This window comes from Heterodontus francisci, chromosome 3 (genome assembly GCF_036365525.1).
Source record: "Heterodontus francisci isolate sHetFra1 chromosome 3, sHetFra1.hap1, whole genome shotgun sequence".
Taxonomy (NCBI): Eukaryota; Metazoa; Chordata; class Chondrichthyes; order Heterodontiformes; family Heterodontidae; genus Heterodontus; species Heterodontus francisci.
Genome location: NC_090373.1, coordinates 209,102,569 through 209,114,864, shown reverse-complemented (window position 1 = coordinate 209,114,864; position 12,296 = coordinate 209,102,569). Strand labels below are relative to the sequence as shown.

The 12,296-nt window shown below is 45.9% G+C and overlaps 1 protein-coding gene across 2 annotated transcripts in view; it reads right to left on the bottom strand.

Annotated features, from left to right (window-relative positions):
* The window catches only part of enah (ENAH actin regulator), a 618,517-nt gene that overhangs the window by 76,077 nt on the left and 530,144 nt on the right, over positions 1-12,296 (bottom strand). The gene's annotated exons all lie outside the window — the stretch shown is intronic.

The window sequence follows — 12,296 nt, the reverse complement described above, 5'->3', positions numbered from 1 at the left end:
TGTGGAGCTTATTCAGGGAGCAGCTACTGCGTGTCCTTGATAAGTATGTACCTGTCAGGCAGGGAGGAAGTTGTCGAGCGAGGGAGCCATGGTTTACTAAAGAAGTTGAAGCGCTTTTCAAGAGGAAGAAGAAGGCTTATGTTAGGATGAGACGTGAAGGCTCAGTTAGGGCGCTTGAGAGTTACAAGCTAGCCAGGAAGGATCTAAAGGGAGAGCTAAGAAGAGCGAGGAGAGGACACGAGAAGTCATTGGCGGATAGGATCAAGGAAAACCTTAAGGCTTTCTATAGGTATATCAGGAATAAAAGAATGACTAGAGTTAGATTAGGGCCAATCAAGGATAGTAGTGGGAAGTTGTGTGTGGAATCAGAGGAGATAGGGGAAGCGTTAAATGAATATTTTTCGTCAGTATTTACAGTAGAGAAAGAAAATGTTGTCGAGGAGAATACTGAGATTCAGACTACTAGGCTAGATGGGATTGAGGTTCACAAGGAGGAAGTGTTATCAATTTTGGAAAGTGTGAAAATAGATAAGTCCCCTGGGCCAGATGGGATTTATCCTAGGATTCTCTGGGAAGCCAGGGAGGAGATTGCAGAGCCTTTGACCTTGATCTGTATGTCGTCGTTGTCGACAGGAATAGTGCCGGAAGACTGGAGGATAGCAAATGTTGTCCCCTTGTTGAAGAAGGGGAGTAGAGACAGCCCTGGTAATTATAGACCTGTGAGCCTTACTTTGGTCGTGGGTAAAATGTTGGAAAAGGTTATAAGAGATAGGATTTATAATCATCTTGAAAAGAATAAGTTCATTAGAGATAGTCAGCACGGTTTTGTGAAGGGTAGGTCGTGCCTCACAAACCTTATTGAGTTTTTTGAGAAGGTGCCCAAACAGGTGGATGAGGGTAAAGCCATGGATGTGGTGTATATGGATTTCAGTAAGGCGTTTAATAAGGTTCCCCACGGTAGGCTATTGCAGAAAATACGGAAGTATGGGATTGAAGGTGATTTAGTGCTTTGGATCAGAAATTGGCTAGCTGAAAGAAGACAGAGGGTGGTGGTTGATGGCAAATGTTCATCCTGGAGTTTAGTTACCAGTGGTGTACCGCAAGGATCTGTTTTGGGGCCACTGCTGTTTGTCATTTTTATAAATGACCTGGATGAGGGTGTAGAAGGGTGGGTTAGTAAATTTGCGGATGACACGAAGGTCGGTGGAGTTGTGGATAGTGCCGAAGGATGTTGTAGGTTACAGAGGGACATAGATAGGCTGCAGAGCTGGGCTGAGAGATGGCAAATGGAGTTTAATGCGGATAAATGTGAGGTGATTCACTTTGGAAGGAGTAACAGGAATGCAGAGTACTGGGCTAATGGGAAGATTCTTGGTAGTGTAGATGAGCAGAGAGATCTTGGTGTCCAGGTACATAAATCCCTGAAAGTTGCCACCCAGGTTAATAGGGCTGTTAAGAAGGCATATGGTGTGTTAGCTTTTATTAGTAGGGGGATCGAGTTTAGGAGCCACGAGGTCATGCTGCAGCTGTACAGAACTCTGGTGCGGCCGCACCTGGAGTATTGCGTGCAGTTCTGGTCACCGCATTATAGGAAGGATGTGGAAGCTTTGGAAAGGGTGCAGAGGAGATTTACTAGGATGTTGCCTGGTATGGAGGGAAGGTCTTACGAGGAAAGGCTGAGGGACTTGAGGTTGTTTTCGTTGGAGAGAAGGAGGAGGAGAGGTGACTTCATAGAGACATATAAGATAATCAGAGGGTTAGATAGGGTGGATAGTGAGAGTCTTTTTCCTCGGATGGTGATGGCAAACACGAGGGGACATAGCTTTAAGTTGAGGGGTGATAGATATAGGACAGATGTCAGAGGTAGTTTCTTTACTCAGAGAGTAGTAGGGGCGTGGAACGCCCTGCCTGCAACAGTAGCAGATTCGCCAACTTTAAGGGCATTTAAGTGGTCATTGGATAGACATATGGATGAAAATGGAATAGTTTAGGTCAGATGGTTTCACAGGTCGGCGCAACATCGAGGGCCGAAGGGCCTGTACTGCGCTGTAATGTTCTATGTACACCCACAGTTCGGAAGGGAGTTTCAGCATTTTGGCCCAGTGACAGTGAAGGAACGGTGATAAAGTTTTAAGTCAGGATGGTGTGAGGCTTGAAGTGGAACTTGCAGGTGGTGGTGTTCCCATGCATCTGCTCCCTTGTCCTTCTAGGTGGTAAAGGTTGGAAGGTGTTGTTGAAGGAGCCTTGGTGAGTTGCTGCACTGCATCTTGTAGATGGTACACACTGCTGCCACTGTGTGACGGTGGTGGATGGGATGCCAATCAAGCGGGCTGCTTTGTCCTGGATGGTGTCGAGCTTCTTGAGTGTTGTTGGAGCTGCACCCATCCAGGCAAGTGGAGAGTATTCCATCAGACTCCTGACTTGTGCCTTGTAGATGGCTTTGGGGGTAGTCAAGAGGTGAGTTATTTGCCACAGAATTCCCTGCCTCTGATCTGCTCATGTAGTCACAGTAGTTGTGTAGCTGGTCCAGTTCAATTTCTGGTCAATGGTAACCCCCAGGATGTTGATAGTGGAGGATTCAGCGATAGTAATACCATTGAATGTCAAGGGGAGATGGTTGGATTCTCTCTTGTTGGAGATGGTCATTGCCTGGCAATTGTGTGACACGAATGTAACTTGCCACTTATCAGCCCAAGCCTGTATGTTGTCCAGGCCTACAGCATATGAACACGCAGTGTTTCAGTATCTGAGGAGTCATGAATAGTGAACATTGTGCAATCAGCGAACATCCCTACTTCTGACCTTACAACGGAGGGAAGGTCATTGATGAAGCAGCTGAAGATGGTTGGACCTAGGACACTATCCTGAGGAACTCCTGCAGTGATGTCCCGAAACTGAGATGATTGACTTCCGACAACCTCCTTTGTGCTAGGTACGCCTCCAACCAGTGGAGCGTTTTCCCCAATTCCCATTGACTCCAGTTTTGCTAGGGCTCCTTGATGCCACACTCGGTCACCTCAACTCTTGAGTTCAGCGCTTTTGTCTATGTTTGGACTAAGGCTGTAATGAGGTCAGGAGCTGAGTGGTCCTGGCAGAATCCAAACTGAGCATCAGTGAACAGGTTATTGCTGAGTAAGTGCTGCTTGATAGCACATTTGACAACACCTTCCATCACTTTGCTGATGATCGAGAGTAGATTGATAGGGCAGTAATTGGCCGGATTGGACTTGTCCTCCTTTTTGTGTACAGGACATACCTGGGCAATTTTCCACATTGTTGGGTAGATGCCAGTGTTGTAGTTGTACTGGAACAGCTTGGCTAGGGGCGCAGCAAGTTCTGGTGCACAAGTCTTCAGTACTATTGCCGGATTGTTGTCAGGGCCCATAGCCTTTGCAGTATCCAGTGCCTTCAGCCATTTCTTGATATCAAGGAGTGAATCGAATTGGCTGAACACTGGCATCTGTGATGCTGGGTTCTTTAGGAGCAGGCCAAGATGGATCATCCACTCGGCACTTCTGGCTGAAGATAGTTGCAAATGCTTCAGCCTTGTCTTTTGCATGCATGTGCTGGGCTCCCCCATCGTTGAGGTGGGGATATTTGTGGAGTCTCCTCCTCCTGTTAGTTGTTTAATTGTCCACCCCCATTCATGACAGGATGTGGCAGGACTGCAGAGCTTAGATCTGATCTGTTGGTTGTGGAATTGCTTAGCTCTGTCTATCGCATGCAGCTTCCACTGTTTGGCATGCAAGTAGTCCTGTGTTGTAGCTTCATCAGGCTGACACCTTATTTTTAAGTATGCCTGGTGCTGCTCCTGTCATGCCCTCCTGCACTCTTTATTGAACAAGGGTTGATCCCTCGGCTTGATGGTAATGGTAGAGTGAAGGATATGCCGGGCCATGACGTTACAGGTTGTGGTTAAATACAATTCTGCTGCTGATGGCCCACAGCACCTTGTGGATGCCCAATTTTGAGTTGCTAAATCTGTTCAAAATCTATCCAATTTAGCACGGTGGTGCCACACAACACGATGAAGGGTATCCTCAATGTGAAGACATGACTTTGTCTCGACAAGGGCTGTGTGGTGGTCACTCCTACCAATATTGTCATGGACAGAGGCATCTCTGACAGGTAGATTGGTGAGGAGGAGGTAAATTAGGTTTTTCCCTCTTGTTGGCATCCTAGACTACTCCTATAGCTATGTCCTTTAGAACTCGGCCAGTAGTGGTGCTACCGCTGCTATGGACATTGAAGACCGCTACCCAGGGTACATTGTACCCTTGCCAGCCTCAGTGCTTCTTCTAAGTGGTGTTCAACATGGAGAAGCACTGATTCATTAGCTGAAGTGGGGGGTGCGGGGGAATGCAGTAGGTGGTAATCAGAAGGAGGTTTCCTTGTCTATGTTTCACCTGATGCCATGAGACGTTATGGGGTCCGGAATCAATGTTGAGGACTCCCACGGCAACTCCCTCCCGACTGTGTACCACTGTGCTGCCACCTCTGGAACAGGCCATACCCAGGGATGGTGATGGTGGTGTCTGGGACATTGTCTGTAAGGTATGATTCCGTGAGTATGACTATGTCAGGCTGTTGCTTGGCTAGTCTGTGGGACATCTCTCCCAATTTTGGCCCAAACCCCCAGATGTTATTAAGGACTCGTCAGGGTCGACAGGGCTAGGTGTACCATTATCATTTCCAGGTGGTCCATTGTACCAAACCGCTAGACTTTTCTCTAGCAGTTTGGTACAACTGAGAGTAGCCTCCTAGGCCATTTCAGAGAGCATATAAGAGTCAATCACATGGCTGTCAGCCTGGAGACACATGCAGCCCAGACCAGGTAAGGCCTGCAGATTTCCTTCCCTAAAGGACATTAGTGAACCTAGTGAATCAGATTTTTTTTTCTCACAACAATCGACAATGGTTTCATGGTCACCATTACTAAGACTAGCTTTTTTTTTTCCAGATTTATTAATTGAATTTATATTCCACCAGCTGCTCTGGTTGGATGTAAACCTATGTCCCCAGAACAATAGCCTGGACCTTTGGATTGTTAGTCCAGTGACCTTACTACTACTCTACTGCCTAGCACAGTGGTGGTGCCACACAACATGATGGAGGATGTTCTCAGCAGGAAATGGGACTTCATCTCCACTAGGAGCGTGCTGTGATCACTCTGACCAATACTGTAATGGACAGATGGATCTGCGACAGGTAGACTGGCAAGGACAAGGTCAAGTAGGTTTATAAGAACATAAGATGGCTTTGGGGGATTCAGGAGGTGAGTGCATGTCTCCAGATCCCTGAAGGTGGCTGGATAGATAAGGTGGTCAAGAAGGCATTCGGGATACTTGTCGTTATTAGCTGAGGTACAGAATACAAGAGCCGGTAGGTTATGCTGGAACTGCATAAAACACTAGTTAGGCCATAGCTGGAGTACTGCGTGCAGTTCTGGTCACCGCACTATAGAAAATATGTGATTGCACTAGAGAGGGTGCAGAAGAGATTTACAAGGATGTTGCCTGGACTGGAGAATTCTAGTTATGAGGAATGATTGGATAGGCAAGGGTTGTTTTCTTTGGAACAGAGGGGAGAACTAAATTAAGTGTATAAAATTATAAGGGGTCTAGATAGAGTGGATAGGAAAGCCCTATTCTCCTTGGTTGAGGAGTCCATAACCAGGGGATATAGATTTAGGGCAAGAGGTAGGAAGTTTAGAGGGGATTCCAGGTAATCGTTTCACGCACAGGGTGGTGGGGATCTGGGACTCACTGCCTGAAAGGGTTGTAGAGGCAGAAACCTTCATAGCATTTAAAAAATACTTGAAGTGCCTTAGGACACAAGGCTACGGACCAAGAGCTGGAAAGTGGGATTAGGCTGGACGGCTTCCTGCCAGACAACGCGGACACGATGGGCCAAATGGCCTCCTTCTGTGCTGTAAACTTCGATAACTCGACTAGCTCGGTCAGTAATGGTGCTACCGAGCAACTTTCAGCGATGGACATTGAAGTCCCCTAGAGTACATTCTATTCCCTTGCTATCCTCAGTGCTTCATCCAAGTGGCGTTCACCATTTAGGAGCACAAATTTATCAGCTGAGGGAGGGTGGTAGGTTGTAACCAGCAGGAGGTTTCCTTGCCTGTGTTTGAACAGATACCATAAAACTTCATGATCATTATTAATGAGATTAGATTTTTATTCCTTATTTATTAATGGAATTTAAAATCCCCCAGCTGCCATGGTGGGATTTGAACTCGTGTCTCCATAGCATTGGATTACTAGCCCAGTAGCATTACCACCATGCTACTTTGGATTTCCTTTGATGTTAGCTGTGCTACCGGCATTAGTGATTGAAATAGAAGACAGGTCAACATTTTGAGACCCGAGAGGAGCTGGAGAGGCAGAACGAGAGAGAGGGAGAGAGAGATAAAGGGCGCGAACAGAGGCACCGAGACCTGAAAGGGGCTGAGGAGAGTTGGAGCGAGAGAGAGAGAGAGATAAAGGGCACGAACAGAGGCAGAGAGGCTGAGACCCGAGAGGGGCTGAGGAGAGGCGGAGCGAGAGAGAGAGAGAGAGAGATAAAGGGCACGAACAGAGGCAGAGAGGCTGAGACCCGAGAGGGGCTGAGGAGAGGCGGAGCGAGAGAGAGAGAGAGAGAGAGATAAAGGGCACGAACAGAGGCAGAGAGGCTGAGACCCGAGAGGGGCTGAGGAGAGGCGGAGCGAGAGAGAGAGACAGAGAGAGAGAGAGATAAAGGGCACGAACAGAGGCAGAGAGGCTGAGACCCGAGAGGGGCTGAGGAGAGGCATACCTTTGGGACCTTCAGGCGGCAGAATTCCAAGTGACATCAGGATTCAAAAAGTGACGCGGGCCCACGGAAGTAGCTGATTGGTAAGTAGGTTCAGGTGAGTTTTTCTACTTTTTCTACTATTTATACTACTGCAGTCCATTAGCTTCAAAGGACTATAGATTGTAGTGGGTAGTGTTTGGAGTAGAACAAGTCACCTAGTGTAATTAGTATTTTTTAATTAAAGGGAATAACTAAGTAATCTAAAGGTAATCTTGCACCTGCGATATGCTCCTCCTGCGCTATGTGGGAAATCAGGGACACTTCCAATGTCCCCAACGACCATGTGTGCAGGAAGAGTATCCATCTGCAGCTACTGGCTACATGCATTACGGAGCTGAAGCTGCGAGTGGATTCACTGTGGAGCTTCCGCGATGCTGAGATCATCGTGGATAGCACGTTTAGTGAGCTGGTCACACCGCAGGCAAATGCTGCAAAGGCAGAAAGGGAATGGGTGACCACAGGCACAGTAGAGGAAGGCAGCTAGTGCAGGAGTCCCCTGTGGCCATCTCCCTCTCTAACAGATATACTGCTTTGGATATTGTTGGGGGAGATGGCTCAGGGAAAAGCAGCAAGAGCCAAGTTCATGGCACCATGGGTGGCTCTGCTGCACAGGAGGGCAGGAAGAAGAGTGGCAGGGCTATAGTGATAGGGGATTCAATCGTAAGGGAAACAGACAGGCGTTTCTGCGGACGCAAAAGAGACTCCAGGATGGTAAATTGCCTCCCTGAGGCTAGGGTCAAGGATGTCTCTGAGCGGCTGCAGGGCATTCTGAGGAGGGGGGGGGGCGTGGGGGGAGGACAAGCAGCCAGTTATCATGGTACAGATCGGTACCAACGACATAGGTATAAAAAGGATGAGCTCCTACAAGCTGAATATAGAGAGTTAGGATGTAAATTAAAAAGTAGGACCTCAAAGGTAGTAATCTCAGGATTACTGCCAGTGCCATGTGCTAGTGAGAGCAGAAATAGCAGGATATATCAGATGAATACATGGCAGGAGAAATGGTGTAGGGGGTAGGAATTCAGATTCCTAGGACATTGGGACCGGTTCTGGGGCAGGTGGGACCAGTACAAGCTGGATGGGTTGCATCTGGGCAGGACCGAAACCAATTTCCTTAGGGGGTATTTGCTAGTGCTGTCGGGGAGGGTTTAAACTAGAATGGCAGGGGGATGGGAATTTGAGCAGGGAGACAGAGGAGGGGGAAACAAGGATAGAAATGAAAGACAGAAAGGTAAGAAGCAAAAGTGGAAGGCAGAGAAAACAACAGTGAGAAACAAATGGGGCCATAGTGCAAAATAATGCTAAGATGACTAACAATGTTAAAAAGACAAGTCTAAAGGCAATGTATCTTAATGCACAGAGCATTCGCTATAAGGTAGATGAATTAACAGTGCAAATAGATACAAACGGTTATGATATAGTTGTGATTATGGAGACATGGTTGCAGGGTGACTAAGGATGGGAACTGAACATTCAGGGGTATTCAATATTTAGCAAGGACAGGCAAAAAGGGAAAGGAGATGGGGTAGCGTTGTTAGTAAAGGAGGAAGTCAATGCAATAGTGAGGAAGGATATTGGCTCAGAAAATCATGATGTGGAATCTGTATGGGTGGAGCTAAGAAACACCAAGGGACAGAAAACGTTGGTGGGGATTGTCTATAAGCCCCCAAACAGTAGTGGAGATGTAAGGGATGGCATTAAACAGGAAAATCGAGATGCATGCAATAAGGGTACAACTATAATCATGGGTGACTTTAATTTACATATAGATTGGCAATAATACTGTGAAGGAGGATTTCCTGGAGTGTGAATGTGACGGTTTTTTAGACCAATACATTGAGGAATCAACTAGAGAACAGGCTATACTAGACAGGGTATTGTGCAATGAGAAAGGATTAATTAACAATCTTGTTGTGCGGGGTCCCTTGGGGAGGAGCGACCATAACATGATAGAATTCTTCATTAAGTCGGAGAGTGAAGTAGTTGAATCCGAAACTAGGGTCCTGAATCTAAATAAAGGAAGGTATGAGGCGCGAGTTGGCTATGGTAGATTGGGGAACTTTACTAAAAGGGTTGACGGTGAATAGGCAATGGATAATTTTTAAAGAACGTGTGCATGAATTACAACAATTATTCATTCCTCTCTGGCGCAAAAATAAAACCGGAAAGGTGGCTCAACTGTGGCTTACAAAAGAAATTAGGAATAGTATTAGATCCAAAGAGGAGACATATAAAATTGTCAGAAAAAGCAGCAAGTCTGACGATTTGGGAGCAGTTTAGAATTCAGCAAAGGAGGACAAAGAGGTTGATTAAGCGGGGGAAAATAGAGTATGAGTGTAAACTTGTGGCGAGCATAAAAACTGACTGTAGAAGCTTCCATAAATATATGAAGAGAAAAAGATTAATGAAGATAAATGTAGGTCCCTTACGGTCAGAAACGGGGGAAATTATAATGGGGAACAAAGAAATGGCAGAACAATTAAACACATACTTTGGTTCTGTCTTCACAAAGGAGGACACAAATAACCTCCCAGAGATGTTAGGGAACCAAGGGTCTCATGACAGGGGGGAACTGAAGGAAATCAGTATTAGTAAAAAAAAAGTGCTAAGGAAATTAATGGGGGTAAAGGTTGACAAATATCCAGGGCCTGATAATCTACATTCCAGAGTACGAAAGTAAGTGGCCCTGGAAATAGTGGATGCATTGGTGGTAATCTTTCAAAATTCTATAGACTCTGGAGCAGTTCCTACAGATTGGAGGGTGGAAAATGTAACCCCACTATTTAAAAAAAGGAGGGAGAGAAAAAACAGGGATTTACAAACCAGTTAGCCATACGTCAGTAGTGGGGACAATGCTAGAGTCTATTATAAAGGACGTGATAGCAGAACACCTGGAAAGCATAAATGGGATTGGGCAACGTCAGCATGGGTTTACGAAAGGGAAATCATGCTTAACAAATCTACTGCAGTTTTTTGAGGATGTAACTAATAGAATAGGTAAGAGAGAACCAGTGAATGTGGTGTATTTGGATTTTCAGAAGGCTTTTGATATATTACATAAGAGGTTAGTGTGCAAAATTAAAGTACATGGGATTGGGGGTAATATACTGGCAGGGATTGAGAATTGGTTGACAGACAGGAAACAGAGAGTAGGAATAAACGGGTCTTTTTCCGGGTGGCAGGCAGTGACTAGTGGGGTACCACAGGGATCAGTTCTTGGGCCCCAGCTATTCACAATATATATCAATGACTTGGATGAGGGAACTAAATGCAACATTTCCAAGTTTGCCGATGACACAAAGCTGGGAGGGACTGTGAGCTGTTAGGAGGATGCAAAGAGGTTCCAATGTGATTTGGGCAAGTGGGGTGAGTGGGCAAATGCATGGCAGATGCAGTATAGCGTCGATAAATGTGAGGTTATCTACTATGGTTGTAAAAACAGAAAGGCAGATTATTATCTGAATGGCGATAGAATGGGGAAAGGGGAGGTGCAAGGAGACCTGGGTGTCCTTGTACACCAGTCGCTCAAAGCAAGCATTCAGGTGCAGCAGGCGAATGGTATGTTGGCCTTCATTGCAAGAGGATTTTTGTACAGGAGCAAGGATGTCTTACTGGAATTATAAAGGGCCTTGGTGAGACCACATCTGGAGTATTGTATGCAGTTTTGGTCTCCTTATCTGAGGAGGGATGTTCTTACAATGGAGGGAGTGCAAAGAAGATTTACTGGGCTGATTCTTGGGATGGCAGGATTGACGTATGAGGAGAGATTGGGTCGACTAGGCCTATATTCACTAGAGTTTAGAAGAATGAGAGGGGATTTCAGAGAAACCTATAAAATTCTAACAGGACTAGACAGGCTAGATACAGGGAGGATGTTCCCAATGGCTGGGGAGTCCAGAACCAGGGGTCACAGTCTCAGGATATGGGGTATGCCATTTAGAACCGAAATGAGGAGAAATTTCTTCACCGAGGGTGGTGAACCTGTGGAATTCTCTGCCGCAGAAGGCAGTGGAGGCCAAGTCATTAAATATATTCAAGAAGGAGATAGATATATTTCTTAATGCCTAAGGGATCAAGGGATATGGGGAGAAAGCGGGAACAGGGTACTGAATTAGATGATCAGCCATGATCTTTTTTGAATGGTGGAGCAGGCCCGATGGGCCACATGACCTAGTCCTGCTCCTATTTTCTATGTTTCTATGTTTAAAATAGGCTAGCAAGAAGCTTGAAGAAAAGAGAAAGGGTAATTAAAAAAGAGTGTCACTTGAGAGTATAATGGGGTTAGGACTGCTGCTGATGTGGAGGATAAACATCAACACCAACTGACTGGGCCAAATGGCCAGTTTCTGTGTTGTAGTTTCAAGGAAATTCTAAGAAAACAATCACATCCACTGGAGGGAAGCATTGGTTGCCAAAAACATTAATAATAAAAAAAGAATTTCGCCATGGCAGATAGTTAGAATACAGGAGTAGATGCTGTGAGATGCAGGCACTGCTTTCTCCCAAAGTCGGCAGTGCACAAACTTGAAAACGTTTTAAGATGAGTTGATAGTTTCTGAGAATCGGTTACAAGTTAGCATTTGGCTGTGAAAATGTTATAGATAAAAGCTACTTAGATAAAAGTTTAAGATATTTTCCTCAAACAACTGGTGCGTGTCCTGCTGTCATCTTATACCAAAGTTAATTTTCTTCAGGACTAGCTGCATCCACTTTCTTTGGATATTTAATCACTGGCTTTACTTGAGCATTCATGCTCACTACACTTTCAAAATTGCGTGGAAATAAAACGGAGTGGCAGTGGAAGTGATAAGTTTCATTCAACTAAAATATTTCTTGAACACCAACATTACCTTAATGAGGATTTTTGATTTGATTTATTTGATTTAGAGATACAGCACTGAAACAGGCCCTTCGGCCCATCGCGTCTGTGCCGACCATTAACCACCCATTTATACTAATCCTACACTAATCCCATATTCCTACCACATCCTCACCTGTTCCTATATTCCCCTACCACCTACCTATACTAGGGGCAATTTACAAAGGCCAATTAACCTATCAACCTGCAAGTCTTTTGGCTGTGGGAGGAAACCGGAGCACCCGGAGGAAACCCACGCAGACACAGGGAGAACTTGCAAACTCCACACAGGCAGTACCCAGAATTGAACCCGGGTCGCTGGAACTGTGAGGCTGTGGTGCTAACCACTGCGCCACTGTGCCGCCCCCACTGGCCCACTTTCTAAGGATATATAACAGGGTTGTCCAATATACAGGCCGCGGGGCAGGATCCAGCCTGCCAAAGGTTTCCATCTGACTCACGGATGTATTTCAGAGATGACAAACTTTCCATTGTCGTCGTCTTAAAAAAAATCACAGCTGACGGGTGCTGGCATTGGGAACAGCGGTTTCCCAACTTTGGACAGATTCAGGGTTTTCCAATGGGTTGTCTTCTG